General features: G+C 38.3%; 1 pseudogene; it reads right to left on the reverse strand.

Moving 5' to 3' along the window:
* Nucleotides 1-14,821: 14,821 nt before the first annotated feature.
* On the reverse strand, nucleotides 14,822-15,978 carry LOC142856752 (high mobility group protein B1 pseudogene; annotated as a pseudogene).
* Between the last annotated feature and the right edge of the window lie 626 nt (nucleotides 15,979-16,604).

Here is a 16,604-nt window from a genome sequence, read left to right on the forward strand (position 1 = left end):
AACACCAGGAAAGATGCGAAAAGAAAGATGCCAAAGGAAGTCATCAGGAAAGAGAAAGAACGGAAACATCAGAATGGAAAAACAGAACAGAGTAAAACAAGCCACAGAGAGAATAATAAAAAGAAGTTTTTATCCCCCAGAAAAAAAAATTAAAGTTTCTGTCTCATGTCAGAAACTGCTGGTATGGGACAGAAAGAAGAATGGATTTAGAAAAAAAATTTACTTTTCTTCATACTTATTTTTGTCTCTATCGTACCTTTCACTAAATATATATGTCTGTATATGTCTATATAAATAATGTTTAAGTTTTCCACAATGAACAATAAATTTTCCTGCAGTAATCTTTGAAGTTTCCAGGAAGAAGATGGGGCCCCACAACAATGATTCCACCTGGTTGATATAATGTCATCATGCTGATAGCACTACTAAGATGTGTTTTGGGTACCAGCTGCTCAAGATGGTTCCAACTTGGTTAGCTGAAATAGTGCAATTTTTTTTTTACAACGTTCTGGACAGAATTTCAAATAAAATCTTCAGAAAAATCCCTACCGAATACTCAGAGACTATTTGCAATTACACCAGACAGTAATCGTCAAACTTAAAATCAATTTACTTTCCCAAGACCCCATAGAAAGAACATCGCCCTCATGACAGCTGGAAGCAATTACTGAAGACCATGCCCCCTCTCCCAACAAAGTTTATCCTCAGGGTTAGGGACATCAATTAGGGATTAATTATACTTGGTATAGGATTGAGGGTTGTAGAAATCATGTAAGCTCAGGGTCTCTTTTTTAAAAATGGAAAATTTGATGGGATAATAAGATTAGTGTGAGTTTTCACACTAATAATAGTGAGTAATAGAGTGAATACTTGTGAGCTATTATTTATAGGCAAGTTACACTGGTATAGATTCTTATATATTGATACAAATTCAAATTGTGTTTAATAGATTCCTATTTCTGTCTACAATATTTGTATTGTATTCCTAGCCAAAGTTATTTTGTCATTTTTTATGCATGCATGCTTCTACCTCTGCTTAAGACATTTTGTATATTGATACAATTTTGGAATATATTTATCATATTGCAATATACATTTCTACCTCTGATCAAGATACTTATACACTGTTTACATTACGAGGTCATTGTCTTCATTTGTTGTACAGTTGTTTAAAGATTGCTTGATATTCTAATATGAAGTCTTAGTCTTTAATTTATATAGGTATTAAGATTAACAGGTCAATAGTCATCTATGTTTGTCATACTTATAGCTAGACTAATCGAGTTCTTTAGATACACTGAGACTGTATTCTGCATAGATAGGTAATTTTCAACCACTTCAAAGAGCTGTAGAATATAGCATTTAAATAACTTAGGGTTCTCTTGACATGAGACACGATTGCTCCTGGCAGCACCAATCTATTCCTGAGAGAATGCTGAGTACTGAAGACACTCCACTTGGAGCTTGTTTTCTCCTTGGCAAAACTGGCCTTTGGGCAAGGAACTGCCCATGCATCGACCACTGACAAAGTGCACAATGTCTGGACAGGACAAGCAGGAAGAAAAAAAGACTTCAAGCACTATATTGAACAGGAATGAAGAAAAGATATCCTTTTCTTGTTTCTGATACTTTGGAGTTTTTCTCCATTTACCATAATGTTGGTTATGGGCTTCTAGTATATTGTCTTTGTATGTTGGAATATGTTTCCTGTATCCCTAGATCCTCCAATACTTTTTTACAATGAATGGATTTTTGATTTTATCCAGTCTTTTCTCTATCTAATGAGAGTCTCATGTCTTTTCTTTTTTTGTCTCAATAACCACTGTGTCCAATTTGTGTTGCCCATATAATTATGGGTTTTGAGCTATCCACTAGAGCATGGTAGGCCTAATAGTGGCCATGTCCTTAAAGAAAATGTACAACATTTTCAGAAGCCATGAACTAACAATTGCTCCTCAGCTAGGATTGAAAGTTCATGATAACAGACAAATATGCATACATACACACACATACTCAGGAATGTTGACTGGCTTCATTTTGTACAGGCAACCACTGCTCTGAGTTCACAGAGTAGCTACCCTATTATATCCAGAAGACACTGTTTTGCTCCGTCCCCACTGCCTTGTGGCTCTTGCAATCTTTCCATCTCCTTTGTGCTATGGTTCCTAGACCTTGGGGAAAGGGTAAGATATAGATGTTTCACTTGTAGCTGAGCATGCCGTAGACACTCTTTCACTTTGACCATTGTAAGTTTCAGTGTTAATCTCCTCCTAAGGCACAAAAAAAAATTCTCTAATGATGTCTTAGAACTTCACTAATAAATTAAGAATTAAGCAGAACTAAATGAATTAACAAAGTAAGAGGATAGTTTTTATATTACATCCACTCCTCATGCCTGTGTGTTGTCTAACCATGGACTCTTGGCCAGATTTACAGCATCAAGCACCTATTTCCTCCTATGGAGCTAGCCTTTACTCCAATCAAAGTGCAGTTGTGGAGCTGGAGAGATGTCTGAATGGTTAAAAAGAATACGTTGCTCTTCCAGCGTACCCTGGTTCAAGTCCCGGCACCCACATGTCAGCTGAAATCTATAGGTAACTTCACTTCAGAGGGATCCAACACCCTTTTCTGGCATCTTTGGGCACTAAACACATGTTCACACAACAGCAGGTAAAATACTCATTCACATAAAATAATATTTAAATAATTTGTGACCCCCATATTATCAATGTCACTTGCAACTGTGGGCATATCTTGTAATGTCAATCATTTTTGTAGCATACTAAACCTACCTCTTTAAACCTCTTCAAACTTACAATCTCAAAGAGTATGTGTTTAATTTAGATTAGATAGGTAGATAGATTCTCCTTGGAAATCAAAGCTAAATTATTACTTATTCATATTTATTAACTTATTAAAATACAAATAAATACATTGGATGCTAAGATAGATGGAATATGCCCATCAAAAATTTACATTTTCTAAAAGAAATGAAAATATAGTGAGCAGAGTAAGAATGTATTATATATTTTGCTAGTCTCAATAATATCTGACTTCAGATAATTACTAAAGGTTTACTTTCAATTTACAAATTCCAGAGACAAATAAAAGACATAGTCTGTCCACTCCATAATAAAACTGGCAATTAATAAAATCAGATGGGAAAAGGCTCTTCCATCTGAAAATTTTTAAATTGTCTACAAAATGACTTTCAATGCAAAAAATATAAAATAAAAACCAAATTATTAAAAGTTTAGAAAGTAATGACAATGATATGTAATAGAATATAATTTACCAAAACAGAACTACTAAATCATAGAAAGTCTTAGCCCTCAAACTTCCACATAAACAAACGCAGAAAGTGTTATAGAAAAACCCATTCCTCTTCCCCAACCCCACCCCAAAACAATAGCTCCTTCGAGAAATCGATGAAAACTGGAAACTGGGAGGGAACTGATAAGATAAATCAGATCTTTAAAAAATGTTTAAGACAGGAAAATTATAGGTACCACTACTAAAAGATCACTCGTATAATGTTTTTAAAAAGAAAGAATGAAGGTCTGGAGTTCAGTTGAAGGGCAGAACACTTTTTGTAGCATGCACAAATCCCTGGGTTTGATTACCAGCACTGCAAAAAAATATAAGTGATAAATTAAAATTTAAAAAAGAAAAGTGAATATCGTACAATATTTTTATGTTTTTAAATGAATAAGCAAGGACCATATGCACATTTAAAAAATGGCATTAGATGGACTAAGACACAATCTAGGAATATAAGCATGGTGGAAAAATAAACAATATGGGATTTTTTGTCCTGGGTACCGTTTTTAGCCATGTGACCATATTTACTACTTAAAATAATTTTTTGAGACAATTTATAATTATATAGCACTTGACTGGCCTGAAACTTGCTATTTAGACCAGGCTGGACAGGAAACTCATGTAGATCTGCCTGCCTCTACCACCAAGTATTAGAATTTGATGCTATCATGCCCCATATCAAAATTAAATTTTAACATAAAGTATTTTTGCACTAGTTTTTTTAAATGCATGAAAGTTTCCTTTTTTAATTATTTTTGAAGCATGTTTCTCATATGCCTCTTTTTGAAAAGCATGTCAAATTGTAAAAAAATTTAATAGCAATTTTCAAGCATTGTATTCTATGAGAATTTTGTCAAATTTTCTTAGGCTAAGGGAGTATCAATTAGTCTTAAAAAACGAATGAGTTAATATTAACATAACTTTGAGAGATAAAAATGTTCCCTTCATTTGTTCATTAGATTAAAATCATAATCACTTTTAAAGTGATTTTTGGCCATGCTTATGGGCACTCCCACAGCTTGCTTTGCACCAGGGGTGGCCTTCTAGTCAGCCCTGTTTCTATATTAGGCAACTTAACTTTCCCACAAGGATATCAGTCCTACTCCCAATTCAACTGTCTGTGAAAGCATATGGGTACTTATTTAATTGGCAACATAGACTAGCAGCACTCCAGGTAGTTGTCAGCAAATACAATCTTGAACTCATGCTGTCCAATACCAATCAAAATCTTGGCCAAGATAAATAATATTTAGGAAAGATTGATTGATAGAGTGGACATTTGCTATTTTTGGCAGATCGGTATCCAAATGCCTATTCTCTACTAGAAAAATTTCAAGATAAGGGAAGGCATAATCCTGATTTCCCTAGAAATACTAAAGAAAATACAAACACCTCCTCTATACCCTATAATCTGGATGCATATCTGTGATCTAGTCTTAATCAATAGCATGAGCTGTTATTCTGGCATTCTATATTATGGAATAGTTGAGAAAGATAAAGAGACAATTGTGGAGTTTTTGTCACAGTAGTGGTAGCAGAAGTGAAATTCAGCAGACTTCAGGCAAGAGTCTATTAGACAGTTAAGTGTTCTTTTACAGATTATTTCTATAACAAAATATTTTCTCAGAATTTCCTCCTTTGATTCAAATACATTTATCTAGCCTGATTCTCCAAGATTTTATGAATTATTCCGTATCAATCAACACACACGGGAAAGAATCACCCTTTTGAGGGTAAAAGGCATTTTCAACTGAACTTTAAAGTGTAACTAGAAAAGAAAGAAGTTGGAGGACAAGAGTGGGAGAAATACACCATTGCTATGGTTTAGATAGGATTCAAGTTTACGTTCCAGTTGTTCACCATGTTTTGGAAGTTGACCAAGCTTCCAAGGTGGTCAAGTTAAGAGTTAGGGCCTGCACAGAATCAACTAAGCAGGACTCATAAGACTCACAGAGACTGAAGAAATAAACATAGATGTTGTGTGGGTCAGAGTTAGGTCCTCTGCATATACTTTATGGTTGTGTAGCTTAGTGCTCTTGGTGGGACTCCCAACAATGAGAATAGGAGCTGTCTCTGACTCCTTTGTCTGCACTTGAGACCCTTTTCCTCCTACTGGGTTGCCTTGACTAGCCTTGATATGAGAGTATGTGCCCAGTCTTATTGTATCTCTTCTTAGACCATGTTCAGTGGTGAATATCCCTGAAAGGTTTGCTTTTTTTTTTAAGGGAACCAGTGGATGAGTTGATTTGGAGTAGAGGGGATGTGAGGACTGGGAGGAGTGGAAAAAGGGGAAACTGCACTTGAGATGTAATATATAAGAGAAGAACAAAAGTTTAAATAAGAACAGTTGGTGCCTAATGAAAGGTGCTTAAGTTAATTAGATACCTCCTCTCAATAGGGACTGTTAAGATTCCATTACCTCTCTGGATTCCTCTCTGACCTTAAGTTATTTTAATTTGCTTCTACATTTCCTCTGACCACTGTGATGTGATTGGCCATGAAGCCTTCACCAGAGACAAACTGATATCACTTTAAGGCCTAACTTCTACAATTATAAACCAAATAAATTTCTTCTCCTTTTAAAGTTATGAATCTTAGAGTATTTTATTATACTAACAGACATGGATACAATCACATAAAAGATATAACAGTTACAAAAATGCAAATGCTTACAAAAATGGGAAACGTTGTAATGGTATATGTCAACTCTGCAAAACTGAAATTATCTGGGATGGAGTCGCAGTGAAAGACTGGCTGCATTAGGTTGGCCTGTGGGTATCTGTGGGGTATTGCCTTGATTACCTTAATTAAGGTGGATAGACCCACTATGGTGTGTTGTACCATTCCTTAATTCCTTAAGCAGGGATTTTCAAGTGTATATGAGTAGAGAAATTGAGCTAAATATAAGCAAGTATGCATTGGTTGATCTCTGTTGCTGAATGCTGTCTACTAGCTCACTTGGTTCCTGCATTGTGGTTTCTCTGCTACAATAGGCTGTTACTTGACATAATGAGCCAAAATAAACCCTTTATCTTGCAAACTCTTTTGTCCGGTACTTTATGAAAGCAACAGAAAAAAATTAAGATGCATATGGAATCCTAAATGTTCTGACTTCAAGAAATAATTGTAGAAGTGGCAGAAAAGTTAATGGAATCTAATGGGACATTATATATGAGAAATGTTTGTGACATTATTGTAGTAGGACAAATGTCTAACAAGTATTCAGCTAATACAATAACTTGGAGGAGGAAAACAATGTCTTCCCTTTTATTAACAGGTTTGTACTGCTACTGAAGTTATTGCTAAAAACTATAATCTCTAAAGGCAGAAGTGATTTACTCAGACATTTTATAAAATACTACAAAACTGAGAAGCCACTAATAAAATAGAAACATAACAAAGATACATGAATTTAACACAAAGATGAAAAAGATACATGAAATATATTTATGGCACAAAGACTTTTTTCAATTCAGCATGGTTTTCTGATTCTAAAATTCAGTAGCTGAACTGAAAAGCAGGATTGCCACTTATAAAACTCAAATTATAAAACTCAAATACGGGGCTGGATAGATGGCTCAGAGGTTAAGAGCCGTGGCTGTGATTCCAGAGGTCCTGAGTTCAATTCCCAGCAACTACATGGTGGCTCACAACCATCTATAATGAGATCTAATGCCCTCTTTTGATGTGCAGACAAAAAACTGTGTACATAATAAATAAATTTATTAAAAATAAAAGAAAGTATAAGTAGAAGAAATAGCTCAATACACGGAGCAAAAAGTCCATATGATGTACCTCTGCTTCTACCCACAAAAGATGAACTATTCTCGGACTTACCCCCCTACTATAAACAATGAGAATATAGGGCAAACAAAACACATAAAGCAACTAGTTGTAAACATTAGTCTACAGGCATTGAAGGTCTGATCCCTAGAGTTAGGAAACATGGGAATCTCAAGGGGCCTCTCTCTAGCACCAGGAGGCAGCACCAAGTCAAAGCCTAGTTGCTGAGTTGAAGGAGCAGATATTAGAATTCAAAACTTTCAAGACAGAAAGAAATTGAAGAGGATACCAGAAAATGGAAGGATCTCCCTTGCTCTTGGATTGGGAGTATCAACATAGTAAAAATGGCAATTCTAACAAAAGCAATTTATAGATTCAATGCAATCCCCATCAAGGTCCCATCAAAATTCTTCACAGATCTTGAGAGGACAATAATCAACTTTATATGGAAAAACAAAAAACCCAGGATAGCCAAAAGAATCTTATACAATAAAGGAACTTCTGGAGGCATTACCATCCCTGACTTCAAACTCTACTACAGAGCTACAGTAATGAAAACAGTGTGGTATTGGCATAAAAACAGAGAAGTCGACCAATGGAATTGTATAGAAGACCCAGATTTTATCCCACAAACCTATGAACACCTCATTTTCGATAAAGCAGCTAAAAGTATACAATGGAAGAAAGAAAGCATCTTCAACAAATGGTACTGGCACAACTGGATGTCAACCTGTAGAAGAATGAAAATAGACCCATATCTACCACCATGCACAAAACTCAAGTCCAAATGGATCAAAGACCTCAATATCAATCTGAACACACTGAACCTTGATAGAAGAGAAAGTGGGAAATACCCTACAACATATGGGCACAGGCGACCGCTTCCTAGGTATAACCCCAGCAGCACAGACATTAAGGGCAACATTGAATAAATGGGACCTACTGAAACTGAGAAGCTTCTGTAAAGCAAAGGACACTGTCACTAAGACAAAAAGGCAACCCACTGACTGGGAGAAGATCTTCACCAACCCCTGTAGTACTAAGGGCGGCGGGGCTGTGTTCCCAGCACTCCGGCCACCTGCTTGGCTTAGCTTATGCACCGAAATAATTACACGGACACTGTATTCTTTTAATCATTGCTTGGCCCATTTCTATCTAGCCTCTTCTAGGCTAACTCTCGCACCTAGACTAGCCCATTTCTAATATTCTATGTAGCACATCTAGGTGCACTTACCGGGAAGATTCTAGGCTATGTCCATCCTGGGTCGGAGCTTCATTGCGTGCATCTTCCTGGGAGCAGGGAGCATGGCATCTATCTGAGGCGTCTGCTCCCAAGAGGAGAGCTGCCGAGTCTGAGCTCACTTCCTCTGCCTCCCAGCGTTCTGTTCTGTTTACTCCTCCCACCTATCTTCTAACCAATGAGGGCCAAGCAGTTTCTTTCTATTTAACCAATGACCTTCCTCCATCAAACCCCACAACAGACAAAGGTCTGATCTCCAAAATATATAAAGAACTCAAGAAACTAGACTTTAAAATGCTAATTAACCCAATTAAAAAATGGAGCACTGATCTGAACAGAGAATTCTCAACAGAAGAAGTTCAAATGGCCAAAAGACACTTAAGGTCATGCTCAACCTCCTTAGCGATCAGGGAAATGCAAATCAAAACAACTTTGAGATATCATCTTACACCTTTCAGAATGGCTAAAATCAAAAACACCAATGATAGCCTTTGCTGGAGAGGTTGTTGAGGAAGGGGTACCCTCATCCATTGCTGGTGGGAATGCAAACTTGTGCAATCACTTTGGAAATCAGTGTGGCGGTTTCTCAGGAAATTCGGGATCAACCTACCCATGGTCCCAGCAATGCCACTCTTGGGAATATACCCAAGAGATGCCCGATCATATGACAAGGGCATTTGTTCAACTATGTTCATAGCAGCATTATTTGTAATAGCCAGAACCTGGAAACAACCTAGATGTCCTTGAATGGAAGAATGGATGAAGAAAGTGTGGAATATATACACAGTAGAGTACTACTCAGCGGTAAAAAACAATGACTTCTCAAATTTTGCATGCAAATGGATGGAAATAGAAAACACCATCCTGAGTGAGGTAACCCAGACCCAAAAAGATGACCATGGGATGTACTCATAATTGGGTTCTAGCCATAAATAAAGATCATTGAGTCTATAATTTGATATCCTAAAGAAGCTAAATAAGAAGGTGAACCCAAAGAAAAACATATAGCTATCCTCCTGGTTATGGGAAGTAGACAAGATTGCTGGGCAAAAAATTGGGATCTTGGGGGTGGGGAGGGGAGGGGGGTAAGGGGAGATGGGGAGAGAAAAGTGAGAAGGGGAGGATGGGGGGGGCACTTGGGGAAACGGGATGATTGGGATAAAGGAAGGTTGGATAGGGAAGCAGGGAAGCACAATTCTTAGGTAAGGAAGCCACTTTAGGGTTGGCAAGAGACTTGGACCTAGAGGGGCTCCCAGGTGCCCAGGGCGATGTCCCCAGTTAGTGCCTGGGGCAGCTGAGGATAGGGAACCTGAAATGACCCTATCCTAGAGCAATACTGATGAATATCTTGCATATCACCATAGAACCTTCATCTGGCTATGGATGGAGATAGAAACAGAGACCCACACTGGAGCACCGGACTGAGCTCCCAATGAGGAGCAGAAGGAGGGAGAACATGAACAAAGTAGTCAGGACCACGAGGGGTGCACCCACCCACTGAGACAGTGGGGCTGATCTATTGGGAGCTCACCAAGGCCAGCTGGACTGTGACTGAAAAAGCATGGGATAAAACCGGACTCTCTGAATATGGCGGACAATGAGGGCTGCTGAGAAGCCAAGGACAATGGCACTGGGTTTTGATCCTACTTCAGGTTCTGGCTTTGTGGGAGCCTAGCCAGTTTGGATGTTCACCTTCCTAGACCAGGATGGATGGGGGAGGACTTTGGACTTTCCACAGGGCAGGGAACTCTGACTGCTCTTCAGACTGGAGAGGGAGGGGGAGAGGAGTAGGGGGAGAGAGAGAGGAGTGGGAGGAGGGGGAGGGAAATGGGAGGCTGGGAGGAGGCATAAATTTTTTTTCAATAAAAAAATGATAGAAAAAAAGAAATGATTAGCAATTCAGATGTAAAAAAAACTTTCAAGACTAGTAGAAGTTATAGGGTAAATCTCAATGACTTTCTTTTCAGTTAAATCAGTGAACAACCAGAAATATCCATGTTTCTCGAGTGAACACTGCATTGAAAAAACAATGGGTGGCTGTTGCAAGTACATGAACCCAGCAAAGCTCTTTGAACTCAGACATTACCATAATGTATTTATTAGGCAAACAATATCGGCAATATAAATAAGCCATGGCATGAGAAAACATAGATTTGTCTTGTTGTCAAAACCCTTTTGTCTCTAAAGATTGGGTAGACATAAAAAGAGACAAATAAAGCAAAAAAATTATATCAAAGGAGGAAAGGGACTGAGGAAAGAACAAAGGAGTCTACGCCCTACACTGTCAGGAGCTGGCAACTGGATAGGCCAGAGATCTAGGGTAGAACATAACACAACTAGCAAACAAAAAAGAAAAGAAAGCAATGAAATGATTCCTAATAATATTCTGCCATACTCATAGATCAGTGCCTTGTCTGATTGTCATTAGAGAGGCTTCCTTCCAAAGCAGATAGCAATGGGATGGTCTCCATCTGGTCCCTCCTCTTGGAGCTCAGGGAACCCTGAGAAAGAGAGGATTAATGATTGTAGGAATCAGAGAGGTTGGAGGACACCAGGAGAACATGGCCCACTGAATCTACTAAGCAGAGATCATATGGGCTCACAGTGACTGAAGAAGCAAGCACGGAGCCTGCGTGGGTCATAACATTGCAAGGTCCTTGGCATTACAGTTATTAGCTTGGTGTTTTGTGGGACTCCTAACAACGACTGCGGTTGTGTCTCTGACTCTTTTGCCTGCTCTTGTCCAGCCTCAATAAGAGGGCTTTCGCCTTGTCTTACTGCATCCTGTTTTGTCATGTTAGGTTATTGAAGGCCTGCTGTTTTCTGAAAAGAAATAGAAGGGGAGTGGATCTGTAGGAGAGGGAAAGTGAGGGAGGGGTGCTTGGAAAAATAGAGGGAGAATAAACTGTGGTCAGGATATATTGTATGAGAGAAGGATCTAATTTCAATTAAAAAAAAGAAATAGGCCCACTTATTTATCTATAAGATGGTACATGGAAACCTAGAAAATTCATGAAACTTTCATTGTAACACAATTCTATGATTTTCTAAAAAGAGATTATTGATGAAATAGGTAGTAATGCAGGTGTTAGCCTTTACACATAGTTAAACAACAGGAAAAATAAATCTCTGGCAGGGTCTGACTGCAAATATATATACATATATAAATATATAGATATATATAATTTCTAAAAATGTAATCATACAGAAAAAAATAAGAGAAAGTAATATATAAGGAGTTTCAGAAAGTCATAATAAGGTCCCACAGTTTATGGCTAAGTGCTAAACTCTTATGCCTAGAGAGTGAAACTCCACAATGCCAGAGACAGATAAGAGTTTACTCAGAGCTTTTCACATTAACACAACTACAGTGAGGGATTTTGTTGTGATCATGACATTTCTTGTTCAAAACATTCAAATAAGACGTTGAATGAATATGACTAGTAATAAAGTTAAGCTAGTCCTGGAATAGGAGCTAAACTAGCCCTGGAATAAAGACCAGTCAAGGCCATCCCACAGAGATTTCAAACCAAAGTCTGCAGGCACTTAAAGACTATTGATAGAGGGAAAATTAGTCTTCCCCAGAGATGAGGCCCCTAAATGGTTATCCAATCCCTAAAAACATACATATATAAACAACAGACTCAACAGGTCATTTACATGTTTATTTGCATATATGTATTATGTGTGTATGTACGTTTGTGATAATAATAACTAAAGAATAAGAGACCATGAATCTGAGAGGAAAGAAGGAAGAGGGATAACATCAGAAGGGAAAAGGAGGAGAGGAGAAATTATATAATTATATTATAAAAATATTTAAATGTTAAAACCAAGGCCCTCAAAACTTAAATTAATACCCAATAATTACCTTATGTAACAAATTCAGTACATTTAAAATAAATTTTTTTTAAAAAAACTATTGCTCAAAATATAAAAGTCACAAAACCTGACATCTAATTGTAAATTACTATCGTCCTGGTTCTCCTTGACAAGGTTGCACCAAATGCTTATCTTTCCCACTAATTAGTTTTTTTCAAGACTTATTTTTTTTGCTATGTGTTTATTGTGTATACTTACACATTATTAATCACTGTGTCATCTCTCCAGTTGATAATTCCAACTTTTCTGGGCAGAATATACATTTTGTGAAATACAGAGGGCTGGAGAAATGGCTCAGTGCTTAATAGCACTTGCTGATCTTTCAGAAAACCCACGTTCAGTCCCCGGCACACACACATGGAGGCTAGTTACCTATAACTCCAGTTCTAGGGGATTCTGACCTCTGAGGACACTGCAAGTACACTGTGCACAGGCATACATCCAGGCAAAATACATTAAATTTTAAAACGCTGCTTTAAAGAAAGAAATCAATTAATCTGTCCCTGTCATTTTGGCAGGCACGAGCTGCTTGTTGATACGATAGAAACAGGAGTGCTAAGGGTGTAATCAACTGATTTCTAACTGGATCTTCAGCCTGTTCCATAGAAGGGAGTTCATGTTGACTCCTGCAGACCAGGTCAAAGGCTGGAAGGGTCATAGCCACTGGAAATGTTGACCAATTGGCTCTTAAATGTTTATGTTTATATCCATAGACTAGTGCAAAAAAGCTTGTCTTTGGGGAAAAAAAAAGGCCAGTTAATAAGAGGCTTAAGGCTGGTCAAGGTTATGTGAGAACAAGTGACTATTGAGTGAGCAGATTAAATGGATTAATACCCATATCACCCACTCCAAGACTCAAGGAATATTGGAGGATGCTGAGGTAATGTGAGAGTCATAAAACATAGTCTTCCGGGCATGGCTGTGACACTCATGGACTCACAGCTGCTGCAGTATCTGACCAAATGACTGCACAACTGTGAGCCGGCAAACCTTTGGTCATAAATGGAGCAGATGCCTATGGGTCCCCACCCACCAAGGAGATCTAACAGCAGCTGAGAGCTCTGGAAGAAGAGAAAACACTGCCTTACCTATATAGCCACTAGTGAGTCACTCACATCTTAGTGTGTAGATTCACACCTACACCCACACAAGCGGCCCTGGGAAAACTCAGTGGGTCACAAAGCAAAACAAAACAAATATATAGAAAACTGATATATGCATTTAATGGAAGGAGGTATAAGAGAAAGATAAGAGAGGGTAGAGGTTTATGGGTTGAACTGAAGGCCCACTCCATGAAATGAAACTAAGTAAACAGAATCTGAGACTATACAGGTCATGCTCCTAGGAGAAAACCTTATTACAATTATTCTACAAAGGAACATAGCAATATAATTACTCCTACTGACATACTGCTACACTCATAGATCAGTGCCTCACTCAACCTTCATCAGAAAAGTTTCTTTGTGCAGTAGATGGGAATTAACAGAGAGACCCACAACTGGACAGTGTGCAGAGAGTGAGAGACTTTGGAGCACTCAGTGCTAAATGGGATGTCTTCATCAGTCCCTTCCCTCAAGGATCACAGAGCTATGCAAAAGAAGAGGTAGAGACTCAGGGGTGCTGGATAACTCCAATGAAACAGTGTCTTCTGGACCCAACAGGACTGATGGACATATGAACTCACAGACACTGTGGGAGAATGCAGAAGACCTACACAGGTTCAGGTCAAATGGGGTCCCACAGCTTTAAGGGGGAAGTGGGAACAGGCTTGCAGCCCTAACTAAAGGCTATTTGCAACTGATACTCACTAAAAAAGAAAACATTTTCTCAATGTAGTGTCACTGGGTATATCAGCCACACTCTCAAGCAGGCCTCATGCCCAGAAATAGTTAGCCAACGCAAACCAAACTCCATTGTTTGTTTGGAGGTTTTATTTGGGGGTGAGGGGGCTACTTTTTGTTTTAGCATTTTTGCCTTATTAGTCTTTTGCTTATTTGTTCTGATTTTTGTACTTGTGTTTCCTAAGGTTTTTTTTTTTTTTAAGAGAGAGGAAGAGAACAAATAGTTGAGTGGAAAAGGGGAAGATCTAGAAGTTGGAGGAAAGGAAAAAACTTTAAAAATATATTTTATGAAATTTTAGAAATAAAATTTAAAAATAAAAAATAAGACTGGGTGAAGAAACAAGTGTGATTGAATTTCATAAACATAAAAATTGTCAGAAAAAATTATATAATTCTTTTTAATTTGCTAACTATAAAAAGTGGGCAAGAGAAGTCTGGCTATAATTAGGAAAAACAAATAAAATACTAACACATAACCATTAGCATACCTATTGTCAAAAAACAAAACAAAACCAGAAAACAAAGTGTTGAATAGAACATGACCTGAAATCTTTAGTTTTCTGAAGATCTTCCATATTGATTTCCATAGTTTACATTCCCACCAGCAGTCCACAGGACTCCTCCCACCCCTCACCATCACTTTTACCAGCTTTGTTGTTTTTTTTTAAGCCATTGAGTCCAATTTGTTACCCAACTATTCTGTTTTGTTTTAGTTTTTTGTTTTTCTTTCTTTTTTTAATAAAAAAATTGTATTTACTTAGAAGCATTCAGAATGTCAACAAAACAGCTGCAATATTTTTTGCAATTACAGAGTGGTATTCAGTTAACAGAACAACAATTATCTTCGTATAAGCTGCATCAAAGACAACTGAAGATGAAAAAAAAACAAAAAAAAAACTACCGTCCCCATATATAACTAATTTGTGCTGTGCACCAACAAGAACCTGCTTTAAATTTCCATGCCAATTTGCAACCCCCAGACTGTACCAGGCAAGGTTAGTGGCTATTGAAAATACCACTAGGACAGAGCTATCTAAAGACACATTCGGTAATGTGTTAACTATACAAAAAAAAAAAGGCACTGTACAGTTTAAAAACAAATCTTACACAGCCTTACATTTCAATTTTTTTCTTTAAAAGGAGTGAGTTGTGTACAGGGGTTTAAACGCTTTATAGACAAGAAAAAAACTGCGCTAGAACCAACTTATTCATCATCATCATCTTCTTCCTCATCTTCATCTTCCTCTTCTTCCTCCTCCTCTTCATCCCCTTTGTCTTCCTCATCATCTTCCTCTGCCTTCTTTTTCTTGCTCTTTTCTGCCTTGACCACCCCCTTTTTCGCTGCATCAGGTTTTCCTTTAGCTATGTAAGCAGCAATATCCGTTTCGTACTTCTCCTTCAGCTTGGCAGCCTTCTTTTCATAGGGCTGCTTGTCTTCTGCAGCAGTGTTGTTCTGCATCTCTCCCAGTTTCTTTGCAACATCACCAATGGATAAGCCAGGGTGTTCTCCTTTGATTTTGGGGCAATACTCAGAACAGAACAAGAAGAAGGCCGAAGGAGGCCTCTTGGGTGCATTGGGGTCCTTGAACTTCTTTTTGGTCTCCCCTTTGGGGGGGATGTAGGTTTTGTTTTCATTTCTCTTTCATAACGAGCCTTGTCAGCCTTGGCCATGTCTTCAAATTTCCTCTTTTCTTTAGCAGACATGGTCTTCCACCTTTCTGAGCACTTCTTGGAGAACTCTGAGAAGTTGACAGAAGCATCCAGGTGCTTCTTCTTGTGTTCATCCCGGCAGGTTTGCACAAAGAATGCATAAGAGGACATTTTGCCTCTCGGCTTCTTAGGATCTCCTTTGCCCATGTTTAGTTGATTTTCGTCCGCGAGGCACAGAGTCACCCAGTGCCCGTCCGGCTCTCGCTTCCCCCGGCGCTGTCTCCTAGTTTTTTGTTTTTCAAGACAAGGGTTTATCTGCAGTTCTACAGCCTGTTCTGGCACTCCTCTGCGAAGTAGACCAGGCTGACCTTGAACTCACAGAGATCCAGCTGTCTCTGCCTCCCGAGGGCTGGAATTAAAGGTGTGCACTACCACCACCCAGCTCACCCAACTATTCTTAGAAAGGAGGCCTAGCCTAGAGTCACACCATTCATGGAAACTAACTCTTTCTCTTCTAACAGCTATCAAATACCAGTAACTCCTCAGCTAGTGCATGAGTTCAGACCCAGCCCACACCCCTTCCTGCTGGGATTTTCTCTTGTTTGATCTTGCACAGATCTTGTGTATGTTATCACAATCACAGTGAGTTCACCTGTACAACTTCCATGTGGTATGTGGAAAAGACTGTCCTTGAAGTTATGGTGGTGGGTTTAGTGATAGATATTTGAGTGAGGTAAGATGGAATCTGAATGTAGCTTTATTTTGTACTTTTCTGATAGATAAAACTGTTGAGCATTTTACATGTATTTATTGGCCATCTGTAGTTTGTCCTTCTAGAACTGTGCATTCATTTCGATTGCCCATTAACTAACTGAATGATTTGGGCA

Source organism: Microtus pennsylvanicus, chromosome 9, assembly GCF_037038515.1.
Source record: "Microtus pennsylvanicus isolate mMicPen1 chromosome 9, mMicPen1.hap1, whole genome shotgun sequence".
In the NCBI taxonomy this organism is placed as follows: domain Eukaryota; kingdom Metazoa; phylum Chordata; class Mammalia; order Rodentia; family Cricetidae; genus Microtus; species Microtus pennsylvanicus.